The following is a 25,147-nucleotide window of genomic DNA, read 5'->3' on the forward strand; positions in this document are numbered from 1 at the left end:
TTTTAGAGCAAGATGATCTTTTTTTAAGTCACCAGATCTGGAGTATATCATTTGTGCATTTACATATGTTAGCCTTTCACAACTGGAGATGTGGGTGCAAATTTGGGCCACCAGTGAAGACTAATTTAACATTGTCCAGACCCTCAAAATTAAATATGCTGCCAGAAATAATGGTCTCTTTTCTGGGAAGCAGCCGTACTGCAATACCACACTCGCAGGTTATGGCGGAGAGGCACTAGCAGACTTTGTGGAGTAAGGCAGAAGCTGGGGAAGCTTAGTCAGAGCCCTCAGCATCCATCCATCCACCACCACAGCACACCCAAAGAGCCCTTCACAGCCTCCTGATAGTCACCTAACTCTCACACTCTGAACGTTGTTTTCTGCTTCCATGTGTCTTGCCACTAAGTGTTGGTCCACTTGCATCCTGTCCACCTCCTCAGTTACTCAATCTCACTACACCTGTTCATTGTGCCTTATTCTCCTCTTCTCCCACTATGAATTCCCTCCCTCTTTACATAGTCCCATCATACTCTCCCAACCCCTTCCCACCATTCTTCCCCTTACCTTCAATCCCAACAAATGTCTCATCCAAAAAATTAAAGCTAAGAGAGGGAAGAGTGTAACTATTCACTTCAAATTCATAAAAAATGTTGTGCATATAGTTTACGCACCATTCACAGAACTTGAATACACATCTTATGTACAGCAATTTAAGACAAGCCCTGGAAATAATCTCACACAAACCCCCAAAAAACATTAAAATATCTGTAAAAAAAATAAAAAAGATGAGCTCTGCAACATCTTAATAAAACATTTATATATAAAACAATAAGTAAATGCCAGTTGCCCAGATCACTGCTTGTATGTTGATCCTTTCCCTCACTCGTCTACTGTCTTCATCTTTATAAACTGTGAACTCAGAGCAGAGACTGTCTTCTGTGGGTGTGTGTGCACAGCACAGTGAGAGGTCGACCATAATATACATGATAACCCCACATTTTACAGTGAAAGTTATTTATTAGTCTCAATATGGAAACAGAGTTTTAAATCATTTACATTTAATTATCAAATAATTAAAAAACGATTTTCAAATTTGTACTTGCAAGAGGTTCTCTGAAGGAACAAAAAATTAAATGTTGAATTAACTTGTTTTGGGGGGAAAGAGATACAATAGATCATTTTTAAAAAATTACCCAAGACCCTGACATTTTTATAAATCAACATTTTAATCCAACGGCACTGTCATCTTATGTTGGGTACTTTGAGAAGTCTTTAGGTGTACCATTCATTTTAAAAAATGAAAACAGATTTCTTTTAGTCTACTTGCAGAAGCATTCTGGATTGCAGAGACTCTCAAGACAAAAAAGCAGAAATCAGTTAGATTTTCTCATATCTTTGAGGTTTTCAATTCCATTATTTTGACCACTTGTTTTGTTGACAGTAATTGGAAAGATATACACCAGAGAACACCTACAACTAAACTTAAATCTCCTAAAGACTCAGCAAGTAACTTCCAGACTTCACTAACCAGGAAATGTCTATTTTATTTGGGTTTCATACTACTGAAATTGTGCAGTTCCCACTTAATGTCGACATCAGAAAATCACTGGATGTGATTCAGGTTTCAGAAGCTGCAGTAACTAAAACACACATAAAAGTTATAAAGATCAAACCTCATGAGGTTGAGAAAAAGGCTAGAGATACACAGGTTGACAACCACCATGATATCCTGAATGTAAAGCAACAAGAAGTTAAATTGACTCAAAAAAAGAATAGTCTTAGACACACTAGATAAGCTTTGGGTTAGCAATAACGCAATAATTCCTCTACAGTTTACTGCTATACATTTCACATACATTATACGTAATGTTGGAATTTGCAACAAAACTTTAGAACCAGCACAATAGGTCTAAATCTTTATTCCAGGCAGCCCACAAATTAGGAATTAGAACCATGCAACCAAAGCCTTTACTATATTTTAAATAACTGTAAGGAATGATGCAGAACAACATAATCAACTTCCTAGCGTCCCAGAACCCATAACTGCAAAAAATGTGACACCTCTTCCTGCAAAATGAGGAATCTGAGACTATTTCAAATCTCTCCATAAACATCTGACTTGGGTTTTAATATCTGGCCTAAAGAGGCTTCCAGTGACAGAAAGAACAGGAGTACTTGTGGCACCTTAGAGACTAACAAATTTATTTGAGCATAAGCTTTCATGGGCTACATCCCACTTCTTCGCCATCTTTCAGCATGAGAAAAGGCAATCAGTGCATGTATCACAAGACTTGAATCTTGACTAAAGATTGCAGTCTCAGTATTGTTTAGTGTGAGATCTCTAAGGGCTCCCATTCTTCTGATGAGTATTAGATGCTCTAATAGGCCAAAGCAGCTAAATCAGAGTAGTAATAATAAACGGATCTCAAACAGGAACTCAGAGAGCCAGAAAGCCACAGTTAAACTTAACTTGCACGGGGTTAGATAGCATGGGGGGGCAGGAGTGGAGGTCTGCAACTTCCTAATTAACCACTCCCTGGCCTACAGTGGCTTTCACTAGATAACCCACTGACACTTCTGAGGTGAAAGACCAGCATGTTACAGCCCTGGCTGAGTGTCCCCTTGTGAGCCATCATCAGGCTGCTGTACTGGACCCAATCCTTTGATCCCATGTGCTTTTAAACATACTGGGTCCTCCAAGCTGTGTCCAGACAACTGTCTCTCTTAGTCTGGCCCTTTCAGGCCCACCACCAGGATACAGACTCCATCCCTTCTTGGATGTGGGACCCCATAGTCCAGCTGCCTTGAGCCCCGGAACCAGTGCTAGCCCCTCAAATCTGCCCAGTATCTTATGCATGCCTAGGGTGACCAGACGTCCCGATTTTATCGGGACTGTCCTGATATTTACTTCATTGTCCCACGTCCCGACGGACGTTCAGTCGGGACGCGAATTGTCCAGTTATTTTGCCTCCACAGGCGGAGCCCGAAGGGGGCTTGCGCCCCCCCCCCCGCCCCGAGTCCGCCCCCTTCTTCCCCCATTGGATCCCTCCCCAAATCCCCACCCCCTCACTGCCCCATTGAATCCCTCCCCACCCTGGGGGGAGGAGGCAGAGGCTTTGGCCTCAGGGCTGGGGAAGGGATGGGGGATGCTGGCTGCAGCTCCGCCACCCGTGCCCCAGCCAAGCAGTCCCGTGCCCTGCCAGGCGCTTTGCAAAGGGCGGCAGAGTCAGGCTCCGTGGGTAGCTGGGTGCCGGATTGCCAGTCCCCTTGCCCAGCCCGTGTTTGTGAAGCCAGCTCCGCGGCAGCCAGCCCTGAGCGCCTCCCTTCCTGCTGCCCCAGGAGCGCTGCGCCGCGCAGTTGTTTGGCTGCTCCCGCAGCTTTGCTGCTCGGGCGAGCAAGGGGGTGTGTTGGCGCCGGGTGCCAGGCACACGCACACCTCTGCCTGAGACGCAGCGAGGGAGAGGCGGAGGAGGGGGAATGCGGGGTGCTCAGGGGAGGGGGCGGAGACTTTGGGGAAGGGACGGAAGTGGGCCGGGGTGGGGGAAGGGGTGGAGTTGGGCCGGGGCCAGGGGCGGAGCCAGGGCCCCGGCCCCGTGGAGTGTCCTCTTTTTGCAGTACTGAAATATGGTAACCCTAGTTAAAGATAAAGATCATGAATACTGACTGTATCTTTGTATTCGCCTGGTTATCACTAAAGCAAAAATTTGGTATTTTGTGTCTCATTTTTTAAGTAAAGTTTAGTTGTTAATTTAAAAAAAAAAGTTTAGTTAAGTTTTAGTTTCTTTAGTTTGATGAATAAAAATAACATCCTTTATGATTGAGTATTCAAAAACTGTTCGCCTTTAAAAAAAATTCCCTGGGTGCACACCCTAATGAAATGTGATGCGCACGCCTATGGTCTTTTACATCCAGTTTTATTGCTATATTATAAAATTGTACTTCAGAGGACATTAGAAACACAGATCAAGTCACACAGTGATTGGGTATCAATGAAGTAAGCAGTTTGTGATGGTCCATACTTTGTGACACATTACTAATGTGAACATTCTCTGCTTAAGGGCTCGATGCTGCATTTACTACAAGAAAATAGCTTTTTTAATAATCTTTTAAAAGGTTTAGTAAGAGACACCCAGAAGTTACAGCTCTGAGCTTTTAAAACCCGAACCCATCTTGCTGGGTGGGTCTGGCAGCAACCAGACCGCCAGGCTTTGATCTGACAGAACTGCATTCCTGCCCCAAGTCACACTGGGGAAACGGCCCCTGACACACATTCGTTTAGTAGGAAATCAGTGTTACTGAAATGTAACCTCCAGCACCTCAGTCACGGTCTCAAAGGCCTGTTGCTACCGATTATATAAGCGGAGCTGGCGAGAGCTGGGACGCCGCCACCCTGAGCTAGCGAGACAGCGGGGCATATGCTGCGGAGCTGCCTGGTGGTGGAGTCGCCTGCCCGCGCGGAGGCCAGCTGGTGGGTGCGGGGAAGCGAGGTTGTCTGTGGCCAAGTAAAACGAGTGGCCAGGACAAGCCCCGCAGCAAACACACGCCGAACTCCCAACTAACCCCCGCCCGCCGCCCGCCAGGCACCGGAGCCCGAGCGCGGCTAGCAGCCTCCCCCGCCCGAGTCTCCCTGGCGGACTCCCCCGCCCCCCGCGCGCAAGATTCTTAGGGCGGGCAGCCCCCCCGCGGAGCTCGGGGGGGGGGGCTCTGCTCCCGGCCTCAGCGACTCACCCCCGGAGAAAACCCAGCGCCGCCGTCGGGGCCTCACTCAGCGAACGCGCCGCCGCTGCGCTGCCCAGCTGACAAGGAACCGGGAGAAGTGGGCGGGGGGAGAGACTAGGCCGGGACACGGGGGGGGCCGCAACGCCGCTGGGATTCCCACCCGGAACCAGGCTCGCAACACTTCCGGGTCACGCAGCGAGCTCCGCTCCCCCAAAGGGAGGGGACACAAGCTGCTGGGTCGAACCATTGAGTCTATGATGGGGGTGGGGATGGGGAGTGCAAAGTAGCGGATCGAACCATTGGGGTGGAGGAGTGAGTGCAGGCTGTCGGGCTGAACCATTGGGTGACTGTAAAGGGGGGAGGGTGGATCTCTGCCCTGCCTGGGCTATGCACACGGGAGTTAGGTTGTATTTTGCATGTACAAATTTAGGGCAGCTCAGTAGCTGCCGAGGAGCATTCCCCCCAGTTAGGGGGAAGGGATGGTTTCCCCCATAGCGCAGGCTGCCATGTGGGGGGCACACACCAATCACCCCGCCCAGGCACTGGCCCCAGCAAATACTGGTGGGCAGGGGAGCCTGTCACAGAGGTTTTGTTTGTCCCCCTAGGAGCCAGCCACCAACACCTCACCGGCGCTGCCCCCATCCTCAGTACACAGCCCACAGAGACTGCCCTGGGCATGCCGTGTGCCTCGCTGCCAGCATCTGGGTGGCGCATGCCGGGCAGGGATCTGCCATGGCCACAGGCCACATGAGCTGCAGCCTAAGACATGCTGGGCCCATTGCCCACGACGTCATGGGTGCCAAGGTCAAATGGGACCATTGTGTCCTTGTCTACGCTACAAAATTAAGTCAACCTAAGTGAGGTCAATATACAGCCACCGCAGCAAATATTGCGGTTTTTCATGTCCACACTACCCTCCTCACCAGGAGAACTTGCACTGAAGTGGGGGGGGCTCACAGATAGATCCCCTCCCTCCGCCTGCACAGGGCTGACAATTTGGCCTACCAGCCCTGAGGCAGAGGGGCTTCAACTGTGAGCCCGCACAGGGCTGACAGCCAACAGGTGAAGTAAGTAACAGTGTCTACATGGACACTGTCACCCTAACTACATTGACCTAAGCAGTATGCCTCTCACAGAGGTGGAGTAGGTCAGTGCAGTGGGTGACTTACATCAGCAGTAGCAATGTTGTAGTGTAGATGCTTACAGAGTTAGGCTGGTGTAAGCTGCCTTACATCGACCTAATTCTGTAGTGTAGTAGACCAGGCCTGTGATCATCTAGTCTGACCTCCTGTGTAACACAGGCCATAGCACTTCCACAACATTATTCTGAGAGCAGATCTTTTAGAAAAACATCCAATCTTGATTTTAAAATGGGCAGTGATGGAGAATCCAGCACAACCTTTGGTAAATTGTTCCAATGGTTAATTACTCTCACCATTAAAAATTTACACCTAATGTCCAGTCTGAATTTGTCTAGCTTCAACTTCCAGCCATTGGATCATGTTATACCTTTCTCTGATAGATTGAAGAGCCCATTATTAAATATTTATTCCCCATGTAGATACTTACAAATATTTTGCCCTTCCCTGCTCTAGGATGCTTCATTCTAGTTGGATATCTCCCCCGTTTATCTTTTCTTTCTTTACTCAGGGATATATTTTACAGACTACAGGCCTGGGACAACAGCAAATAAAGGGCAACCACCAACCAAAAGGGATTTGGCCAGATCATTAAAAAAATCATCTTAACTTGACTTCTGCATAACTATTGTTCATAGATTTTAAGACCAGAGGGACCATTAAATCTAGTCTGATCTCTTGTATTACACAGGCCATAGAATTTCACCCAGCTACCCCTGTTTTGAGCCCAGTCACGTGTGTTTGATTAAAGCATATTTTCCAGAAGGGTATTCAGTCTTTATCCAGGGATGAAGACTCCATCATCTCCTTGGTAGTTTGTTCCAATGGCTAATCACTGTCACTTAAGAGCCTTATTTCTCATTTGAATGTCTGTGGCTTCAGGGTGGTGGTGGTGGTGTGTGTGGGTGTGTGTGGGTGTACTCCCTGTGAAGGTACTTATCCATTGTACACTCAAATCACCTATGTCATTTTCTCCAGCCCTCAATCATTTTTGTAGCTCTCTTCTGAATCCTCTAAAATTTTTCAACATCTTTTAAATATGGACACCAAAACTGTATGCCACATTCCTATATTAGTCTCACCAATACTATATACAGAGATAAAATCACCTCTCTACTCTTACTCACCCATTTATACATCCAAGGATCACATTAGCCCTCTTTTGCCACAGCGTCAAGCTGGAAGCTCACATTAAGTTGTTTGTCCATTATGACCCATAAAACCTTTTCAGAGTCATTGCTTTCCAGGACACAGTCCCCCATTCTGTAGGTATGGCCTGCTTTCCTTGTTCCTAGACTATGACCTTTTATTTGACTGTATTAAAACACATTTTGTTTGAATGGGCCCAGGTTACCCAGCGATCCAAATCACTCCGTATGACTGCTGTGTCCTCATCATTATTTACCACTCTGCCAAGCTCCGTGTCAACCGCACATTTTTCAGAAGTGATTTTATATTTATTTCCAGATTGTTGATAAAAATATTGAACAGCATCAGGCCTAGAACCAACCCCTGAAATCCCTAGTCAAGTTAAAGAGTCTCAGGCAGCCTTAGGTTATCTTGACCTCCTACCTCAGTTGAAACCTACAAATTGCCCTCTCACTAGGATTTTGCTTCTAGCGACATAACTCAGGATAAGAGCAAGCCTTTTTTCCTGGTGAAGACAAGGCCACAGAGGTTGGTGAGTTCAGAAACTTGAGTTATTGGAGATAAGAAAAAACTTACATATTTTAGCTTTTTATCTATTTATTCACTGTCCAGTAATTCAGATAGGTCAATAGATTTTCCTCAACCTGTCAAAACATCGTCGTCAACTACACCAAGCATGGAAAGTTTCAACGCCAACCTTTTTCAGAATGTTATGAGCATGTGAAAATAGGAGGAAGGCTGTAAAATGAACATCCTGACATAACTACAGAAATTGCAAACTAAGAAGCATCTAAGATGAAATCCTGGCACTATTGGAGTCAAAGGCAAAACTTGCATTACCTTCTTATTACCAGGATTTCAGCCCCTGAATTTTTTTTACCTGAGGAAGAGGATTGTAGCATTGCCAACTTTTGTGATTTTATCACAATTCTTGTGATACTTGGTATTTTTCTAAAAGCCCAGCTGCTGGAATCTATAGAGCATGAGAAAATCTTAAGAGGTTAATTGAATGCACTCTAAAGGCTCAGAAACCAGAAGGCAAAAAAAAAAAAAAAAACCCCAAACCCCACTCAAAATGTACTATTTAAAAAAAAAACTCTTGTGATTTTTTAGCCAATCTCATGATTTTTGTAGGTGTGACTAATGACTTTTGAATGCCTGGGATTGGCAATACTGGGAATGACAGCGGGACTATGGTGAAAAGAACAAGAACGAGAAGCAGAATGCTGCTTATAAATGTTTAGGGCCTGGTTTTATAGGGGTACTATCGAGCACCCACAACTCCTACTGAAGTCAACTGCAGGGGCAAGGACTCAGCACTTCTGAAGTTTTCCAAAGGGCTCAGCAGACAGATGCTCCCATAGTGACATTATGGCCAGATTTTCAAAACAGTGGAACACTCAATGTTCTGAGCTCATGAAATTCTAGCCGCGATTGTGGGTGCTAAGATCTTTTGAAAACTCTGGCCTTAGTACGTTCTAAAATAGACGTTTGAGGGTATGATAAAGGAGACAATACACTAGCTCTACCACTAGAGGTCTCTCCTATACTCATTAAGAACACCACACCCTCCTATCTGATTAGCCCGCATACCAATGTATGTGGTAGCTGTGGCGGTCCCAGAATATTAGAGACAAGCTGGGTGAGGTAGTATCTTTTATTGGACCAACTTCTGCTGGTGAGAGAGACAAGCTTTCAAGTCACACAGAGCTCTTCCTCAGGTCTGGGAAAGGTATCCCAGCATCAAAGCAAAGGGCATTTTGTTCCATGGGCAGTGGGTATAATAGACCAGGGAAGGCTTAGCTGCTGCCGCCAGACACCTGGGCCACGGTGGTCCTCCTGCCCCTTCCCCCGAGGTCCCCACCACCTGCTGCTGCTGCCTGCCTGCCATGTCTCCTCCAGTCCACACCCCACCCCGGAGGTCCCTGCTGTGCTGCTTGCCGCATCCCTCCTCCTCGGGGACAGGGGAGTGAGGAGGGACGCGGAGAGACAGCGGCAGGTGGGGGGAGTGAGGCGAGTCGGCCGGGTGCTGGGGCCAGCAGCTGGGCCAGTGACTCGGCTGAGGGGGTGGGGCCTTCAGGGGCAACTGGACCCAGGCACTTGGGGGGCTGGCCTGGCACTCGGGGGGCCAGTGGCTCAGCTGGGGAGGGCCTTCAGGGATGGGGGGGTGGCTTGGTCTGGCACTGCAGCCAGCTTGGTGCCCAGGGAGCCAGTGGCTCAGCCTGATGCTGGCAGGTGGGGCCGGCGACACAGCTGGGGAGGCTGTCGGGTGGGGGAGCCAGAGGCGCTGGGTCTGGCACGGCACTCGGGGGCGGTGGGTCTGCGGCTCGGCCTGGTATGGCTGGGGCGGGTGGGCCAGGCCTCCTCCAGTCCCAGGGAGGCCCCTCAGGGCTTCTCCTGTTATGGGAGGGTGGAGGGGAAAGGCAGGGCCAGCAGCTAGCCTCCCCAAAGCAGAGGTTGACCTGCTTTGTTTTGTTCCACCTTACCTTTTGCTGCGACACTGGGAGTACCTTTCCCAGACCTGAAGAAGAGTTCTGTGAGGCTCGAAAGCTTGTCTCTCTCACCCACAGAAGTTGGTCCAATAAAAGATATTACTTCACCCATCTTGTTTCTCGTATCACAGTTTATAGAAGGGAGAAGCCTACTGCTATTAATGCTCAGAGCCAGAGGAGAGAACACAGCTGTTTCCATGCAGTCAGAGACTAGAAACTAGGCAGGATGAAAAGAACTGCTGATAACCACTCACCTACTGGCTGCATGCATGTTTGAGAGCACCTAGGCGGTGCGCAGCTGACCTCTGCTCCGCTGCACTTATGCATTCTTGAGACCTTCAACTCCAGAGCAGCAATGAAGGACATAAAGGGATGCTGCAAAAATATGGTTTTAACAACACACTGGAAACATGTGACCAATACATAGAGTGGGAGTTCATCCCCACCTGATGGGAGTTCACCTGAATAACAGAAAAGAGCAAAACTCAAAAGCTGGTAAGCAGTCTGTCTGCTGACACACCTCGAGGTGCTCACTTTAATGGAGGTTGCCACACAAGTCCTGATTCTGCTTTATCAGTGTTTCCCCCCACCCTGCGAAGTGGGGAATGGGGGCAAAGAAAAAGATAACACAACAAGGCAACCTCACATTCCTCCCATCTCCAGCTACCTCCCACCTGATCGCTTCTTCATAGTATCCCAACACCCAGCTATCATGCCACTAATGGTACATTTTCCAGGGTCCCCACTGCATTAACTGGGGGAGGGAAGAACTCTACTGGGATTTATGGAAGGATAGCTTCCCTCCTGAACTGGGCCATTCCCATCCCTAGGAGGAAAGGTGAGGAGGAAATAGGTAGTTCAGCTACAAACAAGAGCAATCCTCTTCCCCCTCTAAAAAAACATGGGAGGGAATGAAAAGAAAATACAATTATAACAGAGACTAAATAGTAATATCATAGGTGCTGACTCCATGGATGCTCCCAGTCCCTCCCACCTGCTGACGGCCCCACTGATCAGCGCCTCCCCCGCAGCACCTCCTGCCTGCCACGGATCAGCTGTTTAGCAGCGTGCAGGAGGTGCTGGGGGGAAGGAGGAAGAACAAGGTGCACTCAGGGAGGGAGCAGGAAGAGGCAGGGCGGGGGCAGGGGCTTGGGGGAGAGGGTGGAGTGGAGGGGGGACCTGGAGCAGGGCAGGGGTCAAGCACTCCTCGGGAAAGGACAAAGTCAGCACCTGTGAGTAATATACTTCTTGCATCCTCCAGGCCCAAATTCAATGCAGGCAGTGACTCAGGGAAAGGCTGGTGACCCTTTACCATGACATCTTTATTGATGGTGTGAGTGCGTGGCCTCTGCCTCACATGACGCATAGTTCAGAGCCCTATGTAGGACAGAACATTTCAAAGCAGTTATTGGAGCAGCTAAACAAATATATAACAGATGCAAACATACGTTTGATACCTTATCATAAACATTAGGCATCGTGGGAGAAGAGCTATAGTTGCACAGTGTGATTCTCTAGTGTAGATGGGGCTTGCATGGGGCTGCAGTCCCTTTGCCTAGGGCCCACATTCACAAAGGTATTTAGGCTCCTAACTTGCATTGAAATCAATGGAAGTTAGGAGCCTGTATACCTCTGTGAAGCTGGGCCCAAGCTCCCAAGATGGCTGTTGCACTGTCAATATACTAACAGTTGGCTATAGAAGGGAGAAGGGTTGGTGACAGGATATAGAGCTTCCAGGTGTGATGAGGTGGGAATGTTCTTAATATTTTCTCTGACTACTGTGTGTGTGCCTCAGTTTCCCCTATGCATTTCTTAAGTATCTAGGTGGTGGGATAAGGATGTGTGATTGTTGCAGAGCCCTAGGCAGGTGTGATGCTGTCTGCACAGAGAATGGCCAACACCCTGTCTCCTGGCAACTGATGGCCTGGGCCCCTCCCCTGCAAGGTGCCAACTGAAGGTGTTGGAGAACAAAGTGATCAGGTGGCCTCCTGGCCCAGGAAAGAGACAAACCCAGAGGAGGGGCTAGAGGATTTCAGTTTGGAGCTGGCTATGGAGATGGGGAGAGACCCAGAACCTGGGTCTGGGATCCCCCAAGATGGACCTGACTGAGGGGTCCTGTTTTCTGTACCTACAAGCTCTGTGTTAGACTGTGTTCCCAGGGCTGTCCCTAGCTATTCTGGAGCCCTACGCAGCTGCCCCCGCCCCCTGTGGGGGGCTGTGTAGGGCCCAGGCCTCTGAGTGAGGGGGGGAGGCTGGCTTGGGGGACAGGGCGGAACAACCCCCCAGCACTCACCGGTGGCGTGGCGGGGACTGGGCCGCTGCACTTCCCGCCGACGGTGAGTGCAGGTCCAGCCCTGCTGCATTCCTCAGGGGACTGGGGGCGGGGCTGGGGAGAAGCAGGGGTGGGGGTGGGGTGGGAAGAGGTGGGGTGGGCAGAGCAGAGGTGGCGGCTTTCGGGAAGGGGTGGAGTCGGGGCAGGGCTGGGGTGGAGCAGGGGTGGGAAGAGGTGGAGCAGGGGCTGGAGCAGCACGCAGCTGCGCAGGGCACCAGGAAATTTGGTGCCCCAAATTTCCTGGTGCCCTACGCAGCTGCGTACTTTGCGTATGGGTAAGGACGGCCCTGTGTGTTCCTGTCATCTAATAAACCTTCTATTTTATCAGCTGGCTGAGAGTCACGTCTGACTGTGGAGTTGGGGTGCAGGGCCCTCTGGCTTCCCCAGGAGCCCCGCCTGTGCGGACTCGCTGCGGGCAGGGCTGGCCTTACCATGAGGCGAACTGAGGCGGCCGCCTCAGGTGCCAGACTGTGGGGGGGTGCCACTAGGACCCAGAGTGTAGAAAATTGTGTCTGCTGCTGGTGCATATGTATTCTCTCTGCTCTAGATGGAAAGAGATGGTGGAGAGCTGTGCTGGAGGAAGGAGGGCACAAGAGACATAACTGGCAGGCAGGAGAAAAGGGGAGAGGGAATAACAGAAAGCAGCAGGAGCTGCAGGGAGAGAGAGGAGGAGGAGCCTCTTCTGTACCTCTCTAGCACCCCCAGGAGCCTGGACTGATTAACACCAGCTTCTCAGGGAGCTTCCTGTTTCTTGCTGCTTCCCTGAACCCACTTGAGGAGAACAGGCAATCAACTGAAGTAGGAGGAGCCAGTTAGGCCCTTAAGATGCTGATATCTTCCCTCACTCAGGCCCTGGTACCAGCCTGCTTATTTGTCCCCTTCAACTGAGTGTTGAGAGCCATTATAGCTGGCACAGAACAGCAGTCATGAGTGAAAGAAGAAAACACTCCTCTGGGGCAGCATTCAGAAAAAGAAAGAAAGCAAAGGAAGCTTTTCTATCTAAGCAGGAAGGAGCTCTCCTGAGATACATAGACACAAATGTTCACGGTGAGCCTTCCGGCCCCAGTGAGGATGTGAGTGGTGAGGAGATGCCTGATCTTCCAGTTAGTCAGAGTGCAGGTGACCTGGCAGCTACTGCAGCATCCATATCTCCATCTCAAATGGATGTAACCAGACACATTCCTGAAGAAAAGTGTAAATCAGAGAAGAGTGTGGTGGAGGCACAAGAAACAGCTGCTGCTGAATTTAGTTCCTTAAGTCTAGATGATCCAGAACTGTGGATCCACTTGAGCAGTAGCCTGAGGGACTTCCTTGTACTGCATGGGCCACAGCAAGTGAAAAACTTCATGTTCCCCAAAGACAATGAAAATAGAAGTTTCTATCCAACACATTACTGGCATGAAATCCCCAATGGTGACAAAGTGGAGAGGCCATGGCTTATGTACTCAAAAACCCAGAATGCTGCATACCGTTTTTGTTGCAAACTCTTCCAGTCTAATGTTCCAGCCACATTGGGTTCTACAGGAACAAAGGACTGGAAAAATCTGGCTAGAAATCTGGCATGCCATGAGAAGACAGCAAATCACCAGGGAGCATTCCATACGTGGAAAGAGCTTGAGATGAGACTAAGGTTAAAGGCCACCATAGATGATCAGCATCAAGAGAAGATTGCATCAGAGTCTCTTTACTAGCAAAATGTTCCGAAAAGGCTCATTGCCATTGTGAGAATGCTTGCTACCCAAAACCTAGCACCGTGTGGCACTTCAGATCAGCTGTATGTGCCAAACAATGGAAACTTCCTTAAAATTTGGAGCTGATGGCTGAGTTTGATGCTGTACTCCAGGAGCATCTAAGAAGAGTCACCATCCAAGAAATGTACAAACACCACTACCTTGGAAAAACAATTCAAAATGAGATCATATAGTTTCTGGCAACAAAAGTCAAACAGAAGATTGTGGCAGATCTGAAGTCAGCAAGATATTATTCTGTTATTCTGGACTGCACACCTGACATCAGCCATACGGAACAAATTACTTTAATGGTGCGTTTTGTAACAACAACAGAACCTAGTGAAAATGTCCCTGCAATGGTGACTGTCAGAGAGCATTTTCTAGAATTTATTGACTTTGATGATACTACAGGAGCTGGTATGACAAATGTGCTTCTTAAAAAGCTGGAAAACACGGGAATTGCGATAGCTGACATGAGAGGTCAAGGCTACGATAATGGTGTCAACATCAAAGGAAAGAACAGAGGACTGCAGACACAGATCTGCGAGTTAAACCCTCGAGCTTTTTTTGTCCCATGCAGTTCTCATTCATTGAACTTGGTGGTCAGTGATGCAGCATCAGCTTCTAGTGAGGCTGCTGAATTTTTTAATGTAATTCAAAGCATCTATGTATTTTTCTCTGCATCAACTCATCAATGGCAAATTTTGAAGCAACATCTGGGATCATCCTCTCTGACACTGAAACCACTGAGTGCCACAGTATGGGAAAGTGGAGTGGAGGTGATAACGCCTATCAAACACCAAATTGGGAAGATAGATAATGCCATAGTTGCTATTATGGAGGATAATGCTATGACAGGAACTGTTCGTGGGAGAACAGTGGTAGAGGGAAATGGAATCACCAGAAACATATATAACTTCAAATTTCTGTGTGGCTTAGTGTTGTGGCATGACGTACTGTTTGAAATAAATGTTGTAAGCAAGAGACTTCAAGGTGTTGACCTTGATATATCTGGAGCAATGGAATAACTGGACAAAGCAAAGTCATACCTACAGTCTTACCGGTCAGATGAGGGATTTCAAAACGTTCTGAAGAGTGCACAGAAGTTGGAAGAGGAACTTCACACTGAAGCTATTTTCCCACCCATTCAAGAATACAAGAGTCACCGAAGAAGAAAACATTTTGATTACGAGGCACGGGATAATCCCATAAGAGACCCCAAACTACAATTCAAAGTTGAATTCTTTAACCAGGCGCTAGATTGTGCAATACAATCAGTTGAAGAACGTTTCATGCAGCTCAAGGAACACAGCAGTCTATTTGGGATGTTGTATGATATTCCAAAACTCCTCACTGTACCTAAAGAAGACCTACACCAGCAATGCAGGGCACCAGAGACGGTGTTGACACATGATGACATGCGCGATATTGATGTGAGTGATTTAGGCGATGAACTGAAAGCTCTTTCAAGATACATTTCAGCAGGATCAACTCCAAAGGCTGTTCTGAAATATATGTGCACAAATAAGATGACCACTCTCTTTCCAAATGCTTTTGTTGCTCTGCGCATAATTCTAACACTTCATGTAACAGTTGCCAGTGGAGAATGCAGCTTCTCCAAGCTGAAGTTAATAAAAACACATCTACGCTCCACAATGACACAAGAGAGGCTGGTCGCCTTGCAACCATCTCAGTAGAGCATGAGCTGGCCCAGAGTGTGGACCTTCAGGAAGCAGTTCAAATCTTTGCAACCAAGAAGGCATGGAAAGCACACTTTGATTATTCAAACAGATAAAAATGCCAGTGTTTACTATTCAGACAAGAAAAATTACATTTGTTGTTCAGGCGTTTGAAAGTTAAGTGTTACTTAAAATTTTTGAACAAGGCATTTTAAGTTGTTAGTTCTCCTTTATTGGGGTAGGTAGCAGAGGGGTAGAACAGGAAGAAGGCAGAATTGAGAACTTTCAAAGTTTTGGCCCAAGCGTGGGTGTATGGGGGCGTCATTTGAGCTCCCCGCCTCAGGTGCCAAAATGTTGTGGGCCGGCCCCGGCTGCGGGAAGCGCACGGTGTGGAAGGGGTTGCTGAGTGCTCCAAGATCAGACCAGGAAGGTCAAAGCTGTGTTAGCTTCTTGCCCTGGAACAGTATGCTCAGAGAGAGGAGGCATGCTCCCCCAGAGTCCTGACTGGCTTCGTATGGAGTAGATCCAGAGCATCGCCCGGTGACTCCGTGACACTAGGTCACCAGCTTAACTCCAGGCTGGAAGTTTTTACCATCTGACGGTTGATGTCCAGTGTGAAAGGAGTTTAGTGGTGCCAATTCTTGCCCCAAGCCTTGATTCAAAGCCCACTGAAAAGACTCCATTGGCTTTGGAAAAAAGAAGAACAGGAGTACTTGTGGCACCTTAGAGACTAACAAATTTATTAGAGCATAAGCTTTCGTGGACTACAGCCCACTTCTTCGGATGCATATAGAATGGAACATATATTGAGGAGATATATATACACACATACAGAGAGCATAAACAGGTGGGAGTTGTCTTACCAACTCTGAGAGGCCAATTAATTAAGAGGAAAAAAAAAAACTTTTGAAGTGATAATCAAGATAGCCCAGTACAGACAGTTTGATAAGAAGTGTGAGCATACTTACAAGGGGAGATAGATTCAATGTTTGTAATGGCTCAGCCATTCCCAGTCCTTATTCAAACCGGAGTTGATTGTGTCTAGTTTGCATATCAATTCTAGCTCAGCAGTCTCTCGTTGGAGTCTGTTTTTGAAGTTTTTCTGTTGTAATATAGCCACCCGCAGGTCTGTCACTGAATGACCAGACAGGTTAAAGTGTTCTCCCACTGGTTTTTGAGTATTTTGATTCCTGATGTCAGATTTGTGTCCATTAATTCTTTTGCGTAGAGACTGTCCGGTTTGGCCAATGTACATGGCAGAGGGGCATTGCTGGCACATGATGGCATATATCACATTGGTAGATGTGCAGGTGAACGAGCCCCTGATGGTATGGCTGATGTGATTAGGTCCTATGATGATGTCACTTGAATAGATATGTGGACAGAGTTGGCATCGGGGTTTGTTACAAGGATAGGTTCCTGGGTTAGTGGTTTTGTTCAGTGATGTGTGGTTGCTGGTGAGTATTTGCTTTAGGTTGGGGGGTTGTCTGTAAGCGAGGACAGGTCTGTCTCCCAAGATCTGTGAGAGTAAAGGATCATCTTTCAGGATAGGTTGTAGATCTCTGATGATGCGCTGGCGAGGTTTTAGTTGGGGGCTGAAGGTGACAGCTAGTGGTGTTCTGTTATTTTCTTTGTTGGGCCTGTCTTGTAGGAGGTGACTTCTGGGTACTCGTCTGGCTCTGTCAATCTGTTTTTTCACTTCAGCAGGTGGGTATTGTAGTTTTAAGAATGCTTGATAGAGATCTTGTAGGTGCTTGTCTCTATCCGAGGGATTGGAGCAAATGCAGTTATATCTTAGAGCTTGGCTGTAGACAATGGATCGTGTGGTGTGTCCTGGATGGAAGCTGGAGGCATGTAGGTAAGTGTAGCGGTCAGTAGGTTTCCGGTATAGGGTGGTATTTATGTGACCATCGCTTATTAGCACAGTAGTGTCCAGGAAATGGACCACATCTACCAATGTGATATATGCCATCATGTGCCAGCAATGCCCCTCTGCCATGTACATTGGCCAAACCGGACAGTCTCTACGCAAAAGAATTAATGGACACAAATCTGACATCAGGAATCAAAATACTCAAAAACCAGTGGGAGAACACTTTAACCTGTCTGGTCATTCAGTGACAGACCTGAGGGTGGCTATATTACAACAGAAAAACTTCAAAATCAGACTCCAACGAGAGACTGCTGAGCTGGAATTGATAGGCAAACTAGACACAATCAGCTCCGGTTTGAATAAGGACTGGGAATGGCTGAGCCATTACAAACATTGAATCTATCTCCCCTTGTAAGTATGCTCACACTTCTTATCAAACTGTCTGTACTGGGCTATCTTGATTATCACTTCAAAAGTTTTTTTTTTCTCTTAATTAATTGGCCTCTCAGAGTGGGTAAGACAACTCCCACCTGTTTATGCTCTCTGTATGTGTGTATATATATATATCCTCAATATATGTTCCATTCTATATGCATCCGAAGAAGTGGGCTGTAGTCCACAAAAGCTTATGCTCTAATAAATTTGTTAGTCTCTAAGGTGCCACAAGTACTCCTGTTCTTCTTTTTGCGGATACAGACTAACACGGCTGCTACTCTGAAACCTGTCATTGGCTTTGGAGAATTTTAGATCAGGCCCTCCACTGGTTCATCAGGCCCGCAAGGTGTCGATACCTCAAAATCCTCCCTTGTTTAGAGCCAGCCCAAACAGAATTTCCCTCTCATTCCCTAGAAGTGATCCTCTCCCACCTCAAACAAGGCGGAAACTTGGACTCTCATGGTTTGTTCAGTGGATAAGCAGAGGACTTCACTCGGGCATCTTTCTCTAACCCCATAAAGATATGTAACCTCCATCCTGCACAAAAAAAAAACCCTGACTATGGTTTGGGGAATCTCATTTTGAAAGGAAAATTCCGGCATTTCTATGTATAGATGAAAGGCTTGGAAGGAACCCCTTTTGCCATCTAGTCAGATTCCTGGCAACAAGGAGCTCACCATCAGCCTACCAGATCTCACTCAGAACACCTCTGAATTTGCTGGACTGTAACTCCCTTGTCAGATATCCTGTTTCTCTCTCTGCTTGGGATTTGAGTTGACACCCCCCGTTATCTCTCATTTACTAATGAAAGTGGCCAGTAGCAGCATTCCTATTTTCTAGCAGATGCACAGAGACACAAAACCAGCAGGGTAGCAGCTTTGCTTAATTTGTGTTTGTACTGTAGGCTGTGTTATCAGATGCCATGTTAACCAGCAGGCTCTTTCTTTATTTACAGGATTGACGCCCACTACCTAGGGAACTAAGTAAATGAAGCAAGGGTGAATCACATCACAGGGTGTGGATCTATATTGGTTTCTTTATCGTTTTATCACTTTACCTACACCCTACCCTCTTTCTCATTCTCCCTTGATTTTCCTGGCCCAGGAGCTGAGGTGTTTGAGTTAATTGCTAACCATGCCCCTTCCACCATCAGATTGTTTTGCTAGAGAGTTTTTTTAACCTAGTTAGCTAGCATGGGCAGGTGAGGATTATTCACTGTGACATGTCAGCCTGAGACATTTGCTGAGATTATCCTGATTAAAAATTGTACAAAAGGTCATAGGAGTTGGGGGTTCTGGCTTCATTGTAATGGGTCCCCCGAGACATGTTACAGACGGGAAAGCTGAAATTAACATAAAATAACTCACTGGAAATAAAATTAATAAATACACAATATATTAGAATATTTAAAGATTTTTATATATCTTTTTTAAGCAGCCGGGTTAGTTCCTAGTTGAAAATTTGAGATTTCCCTCTCAACTCTAACATTTGGCTCACCTGCTGGAGAAATCACACAAGTAGGGAGAAAATAATTCTTCCTGTATTATTTCATCCTCTACAGTCTTCTATAGGTCTTTAAATCTTGACAGTCCATTGGAAAGGGGAACTGAACCCACATTGCCCATGAGTCAGTCAAGAAAACTGCCCTATCTATTTATGAAAAAAGGAAGCAAAATAAAGCACAGGATCTGTGAAATCTGCAGAGCAATTACATACAGGTGCACACCTACAACCAAGAAACAGGCATGTTCCAGGGTCAGCACTGGGCTAGCACCTTGTCAGAAGCTGAAGAAAGAGAGAAAGCAGAATTCCCTTCCCTGATGATACAAACATAGCTAAGTGAATGTGCCAGTGTAGTCTATTATTTTCTCACCGGTCTGAGAGAGAGACGAAGTGAGGGGGGGGGGGGTAGAGGGCTTCCTTAAAACAACAGCCACTAACCACTGTACACTTTAAAAGAAAAACAAGCCCTTCATTATGAAAAATATTAATTAAACATTGTTAGGATACAATTTGGAATTGCACAGTTTTGATACAAAACAGTATTTGTGGCCCATTGAGAGAATCATTCTTACTACAGGGAGCAGGAAAAGTCCCATCCTGGTCTCTTTTTACTAACAGAACAAACAAAATAATTTTGTTCTTCTTTGTTTATGCCAGTTGTGGTACCAGTTTCAGCTTGGCAATGATCCTAGCAAGGAGAGAGGCCATGCTGATTCCTATCCTGGAGTACACCAGAGGAAGACACCTTCCATCATCCCAAAATGTGATAGTCTTTAAAAATAAATTTAATCTTTTGCGAATTCTTGGTTTCAATGTGATTTGAAACTAAGCTGGAGACAAAGGGCCAAATTCTCCATTTGGGTTAGCAAGTCCTACTCCATTGAAGTACAGGGAGGTACTCCCATGAATGTCCCAGAGACTAAAAGCTAGATCCATCCTCCTTTGAAGTCAGTGGGGGGTGTCTTTCAGCTTACCTCAGTGGATACAGAACTGGACCTTAAAATCACACCTCTTCCATTTTCCAATATAGCAAATAGAGCTTTTCGCTCATTGAGACACTGCTTCTTTCCATATTGCTGTGTTGTCTTGGTTTCAGCCCCTGCTTTACTCTATATGTTTTCAATATGAGGCACAGAGATTTAGCCGTGTGCAACACTTACTGTATTGACAGTGGGAATCATGCAGCTAAGCCACCCAGAGCTGCTTTGAAAACACACTCCAGATCTCCTTTGCTTTTCACCTAAGGCTTGCATGCAGATTTAATAGGATTTCATTACATGTGTGTATAGTGACTAGCACAAGGGGGCCTCCGTCCCTGATTTGGGCCCAGGGGCACTGCTGCAGTATAAAGTAATAAATAAATAACAACAACAGTTTGTAAGGATAACGTTTTACATGGGAAAACTTTAGATCTGTCAAAGCACAAAGGGGACGAAGTGTGTCTTGGAAGTTAAACTAACATCAGCACCAGAGAAATCTACTGGTCCATCTTGACTCACAGGAAAGGCTGAAGCACTTGTGAAATGTAGCCAGTGGATAAAGAGTATTGCAGAAAGAGGGATGGCTCGAGTAACTCCAACACTGAGGTTGTTAACTATAGTCAGAACTTAAGTCATGAGTAGTGAACACAGCAGAGGAATTAATGAAGTTGGCTTTCACATGATTCTTCTCAGTTCCTCTTCTACTGTGTTACAAGATCACCCAGGCCAGATTCAGGCAGAAAAGCAAAGAGACAAATCATTGCTTTAGCCTTCATTTCTGAATGCATATATGGATCAGGATCAGATTCTCCGGTCTGGGTCATAGCAGCACAAAGTGGCCTTAAAGCCTCTTTGAGAGAGGGCCAGTGGAGAATTGGCCCTGCCCAAGGGAGCTCTGCCCGTGGAAAGCTGTAGGACTGCCCCAGGTTCAAGGTGTGGGGCACAGAGAGGGTAGTGGGAAGGGCTCTCACACTGGGGCTGCACATCTGTGGATCAGGAAACAGCAGACAGCTTTCTAGGTTCCCTTTCCACTGTGTTCAAGCAGAACTCAGGCAGGATGGAGAATCAACCACTCAGTGTACAAAAACAGGGCCAAAGGTAACCCTGGTGCAAGCAAGTGGCACTCCCATTGACTTCTAAGGAAATTGCACCTGCTTACAAAAGTGGTTGAATTCAGCCCCTTTTGTTAAGCATCCAAAAGGAATCTTAGGTCAACCAGTTACCATGGAATCATGTGATGCAACTGCCAAAATGAAGCCAAAAGCAAATGGTCAGAAAGAGCCAAGTTTGTGTCCTGCAAATTAACTGCGTAGAGCACCATATCAATCCCTGCTTTTTGGGTCCACTCTATGGCCTCCTAAGTCAGAGACGGCACACCAAAGGGCCACCAGTGAGCACATGCTCTTCAGCCATCTCTGTTCCTTTAAAGTGCTATTAATCTTGCAGATTCCCTTATAGTGACGTGCACTCTGTCACATTCATCCCCATGGTCAGGCATAGGCCCGGTTAATAGTATCAGCTGTGTTTCCAGCATGCTGCTGCAGAGAGCAGGACAAATGGACAGGTGCCAGTCCCCGATAAGATGCTGCTAAATGAAGCTGAGGAGGGAAATTGAGTTCCCCAATGACCCCCCAATGTCTTGCTTTAGCTGTCAAAGCCCTCCTGATCCTCCCCATAACGAGTGCCTTCCTTGACCCCAGTATTCCATATTGGACTCTGACTAGATTGATGTATTTGTAAGATGGGCAGAGACTCAGGCAGACTCCTCAGATCCATACATCTGACTGTTCCCAAGGCTCTGAATAACCTCTGGCTGACCCTTGGAAATACCAGAGATTGCCATTATCTGCGTTGTCACACAGAAGTACACATGCCTCATCCTACCCCCGAAACTGGCCACACATCAGAGAGTCATGGCATAGAAGATGTCACTGCTGTTAATAAAATCACTAGAAACGATATAGGTGGTGTGATGATGCTTACTCTGCAATATGGTAATACCCTGTCAAATAGAAAGCTCTGATGACAGTATTTCTGTATAATGTCTCTGTAAACAAAAGCTAACTATTGTACTCATTGTTTCATTTCTGATGTTTGCATGGCAAGGATTTGTAAACTTGTTAAAGCATCCCAAATAAATAAATAGTTAAAAAAGAAAAGAAAATGTCATTGCTGTTTGGACTGGTGGATGGGCACCACCTCTTTCAGAAGTACATGTACTAGCTAGCACCAGTTCTCTATATTACAGCATGTAATATCTTTAGTGTTACACAGTGAGGAAGTGTACTTTGGCTTCTGACTAAAAACCACCTATTGTCTTCACACTGTGGATTTGAACCAACTCCAAGATCTGCTCTCCACTGTGTGGCACACACAGCTAGTCACTGTGATAATTAGAACTGCAGCTACGTTCCCCTAAGAAACCCCATTCTGGTGAGTTCACATCATGGCTGTAACATTTATCTCTGGGGCAAAGATTAGCAAAGACAACCTAATTGGGATGGTCTAGTGAGTTAAATGTCAAGTTTTAAATCCTGAGAGCCCCAGATTCAACTCTCAGCAGTGTTGTCTCAGCCCTTCGTCTTTCCAGTGAAAATAAACTTGGATCTGTGCAGCCTACTGTGCAAAAGCCTTTATCCTGCAACCTAACCAGATGCCTGTCTATAAAGATCCATGGCATTCTTCATAAGAAAAGGGGCTTGTCCAAGGACACTTGAACCACATGTCTTTTCCCCTTACTGTTGTGTTGTGTGCTGATTAGTGGAGGATCATTTGGTCATAAAAAGCAACAGAGGGTCCTGTGGCACCTTTAAGACTAACAGAAGTATTGGGAGCATAAGCTTTCGTGGGTAAGAACCTCACTTCTTCAGATACAAGTTAAAAAAGTTAAAACTTCAGACTTGCATCTGAAGAAGTGAGGTTCTTACCCACGAAAGCTTATGCTCCCAATACTTCTGTTAGTCTTAAAGGTGCCACAGGACCCTCTGTTGCTTTTTACAGATTCAGACTAACACGGCTACCCCTCTGATATTTGGTCATAATGTGTGTATTGGCTGTGAATGTTCCTGACACACCCTGGCAACCTGTGTGCCTTGATCCCCTGTAGTGATTGATTTACTAGATGACAGCAGCTTGCTGCCAGCTAATGGAGTTCCTCAAGAGGTAGAAGATGCTGAAGCTTTTGTTTTCAAATCTTATTGATGACCTCTGCAGGGGGATCTTTACATTTTCTGCAAAATTCCCAGTGAAGTCAATGGACCTGATTCTGATCTCACAGTGCTTTTACACCCATATAACTCTGTTGGCTTACATGGCATTACTCTGGATATACACCAGTGTAAATGAGAGCTGAATCAGTGCCCAAAGGAATTTTGCTTGAGTAAGGAATGCTGAATAGGACAGTACATATAAAATAAAACGAGGAGTCCTTGTGGCACCTATAAGCTTATGCCCAAATAAATGTGTTAGTCTCTAAGGTGCCACAAGGACTCCTCGTTTTTTTTGCTGATAAAGACTAACACAGCTACCACTGAAACCTACATATAAAATATAACCATGGACATTTTAAAAAAGAAAAATGCTATTGCTGATTCTAAGCCAGACAAGGGTGATAATGTGTTTAGAATTTATGAGACTTAATCATGTTTTTATCATTCAAAAACTTCTCTGAAGTTTGGGGGGGTGGCCACTTTCCTACATTTAATTAATTTCTCAGCAGCTTCAGCTGGGATTGCCCAAACTTTGCCCAGCTGAGGGTAGCACTGGCATCTTTACAAGACTCTAATGGTCAAACCGAATTTGCATAAAATGGAACAGAGCCTCCCTCGTTAATACTACAGAATCGTGGTCTGCAGAGTACAAGGCCCAGCATACAATGCTTCATCTTGATCTTGAAGACCACCTCTTAGCTTTGCCAGCTGTCCCAAAAACTGCAAGTTCAGGTTGGTTGTTGTGATTGCACCTCTGCAGGAGACTCAGAGGGTAGTGAGATGAGCAAAGAAGTGTTGCAGCATATCAGTTAGTTTCTAATTTGTGCAGTGTAATAAATTTTATGGAAAGTGTGTGGTTTCAGGGTCAGAACAGCAGGGGTGGATGGAAGTCAGAATTCTGAAGCTGCATGCCAGAGTCTACCAATGACTCATTGTGTAACCTCAACTAAGGTACTCTTTGGGGCTTAGTTCATCTAGCCATAAAAATAAACCTGGTCTAGTACAATTTACTTCACAAGGGTGTTGTTAGGCTTACTTAACTCTTGGAAAGCACTCTTGAGATTCTCAAGTTAAAGATACCATGTAAGTGAAAAGTGCTACAATTGCTGAGAGGACAGCATCAAAACCCCAAAGGTTACAGAGAATGTATCTGACCCTTCAAAGGATTGTTTTATAATTTGCCCATCATATTTTTGGGGAAAATGTTAATTTATTTGGCCACACTAAAACCTTGAAAATATAAAAAAAAAACCCTCCCGCAGTGTGTCATTTGTGCTCTCCAATAGAATCATACAGTTCACAATTATATGTACTGTACAATTTCCCCATCGTACTTTGTTGAGCACCACCAATATGCTTAGTGGTGGGAGCAGAGATACTGCAAACACCAGCCATGCATGCTCCAAGGATTTTTACAATCCAGTGGACAGTCCATATAGCATAGTCACAAAAATACATCAGATGATGAGGGGAGTTTCAAGTCCTTCGTCAAGTGTTGTTGTTTTAGGATTACTTTGGAGGATTATTGTATTATTGCATATTATCAGCGCTGTACAAATACTTCATGCCCTCTTCATATATCATATGCACCAGTTCCCCACTCTTCCCACCCCCCGATATCTGCACTAGTTCTGCAAAGCACATTGTGTGCACTGGAGTATTAATACAATGCATATGAGCTCTGGGGCGCAGTGCAAATAATCTACATCGTATCGGTTCACCGTGCAGATTACTATGCATTGCACTTTAAACAAGATTCCATACGATGTGCTTTGTGAGGAACTGGTACTTTGCAAATCAGATGCACTATCTTGCACTGTATCTTGCACTGTAAAATCTCTCCCTTCCCCGCCTCCTCTCCACAGGACAGGTGGCGGAGGTGATTGCACGTTACTTTTAATCATTAG

General features: G+C 46.2%; 1 protein-coding gene across 1 annotated transcript in view; it reads right to left on the reverse strand.

Moving 5' to 3' along the window:
• PHRF1 (PHD and ring finger domains 1) overlaps positions 1-4,931 on the reverse strand; it is a 42,466-nt gene extending 37,535 nt beyond the window's left edge. The window contains exon 1 of the mRNA XM_024111427.3: positions 4,729-4,931. The gene's annotated coding sequence lies outside the window, so the exon portion shown is untranslated. The remainder of the gene's footprint in view (positions 1-4,728) is intronic.
• Between the last annotated feature and the right edge of the window lie 20,216 nt (positions 4,932-25,147).

This window comes from Chrysemys picta, chromosome 4 (assembly GCF_011386835.1).
Source record: "Chrysemys picta bellii isolate R12L10 chromosome 4, ASM1138683v2, whole genome shotgun sequence".
NCBI lineage: Eukaryota > Metazoa > Chordata > Testudines > Emydidae > Chrysemys > Chrysemys picta.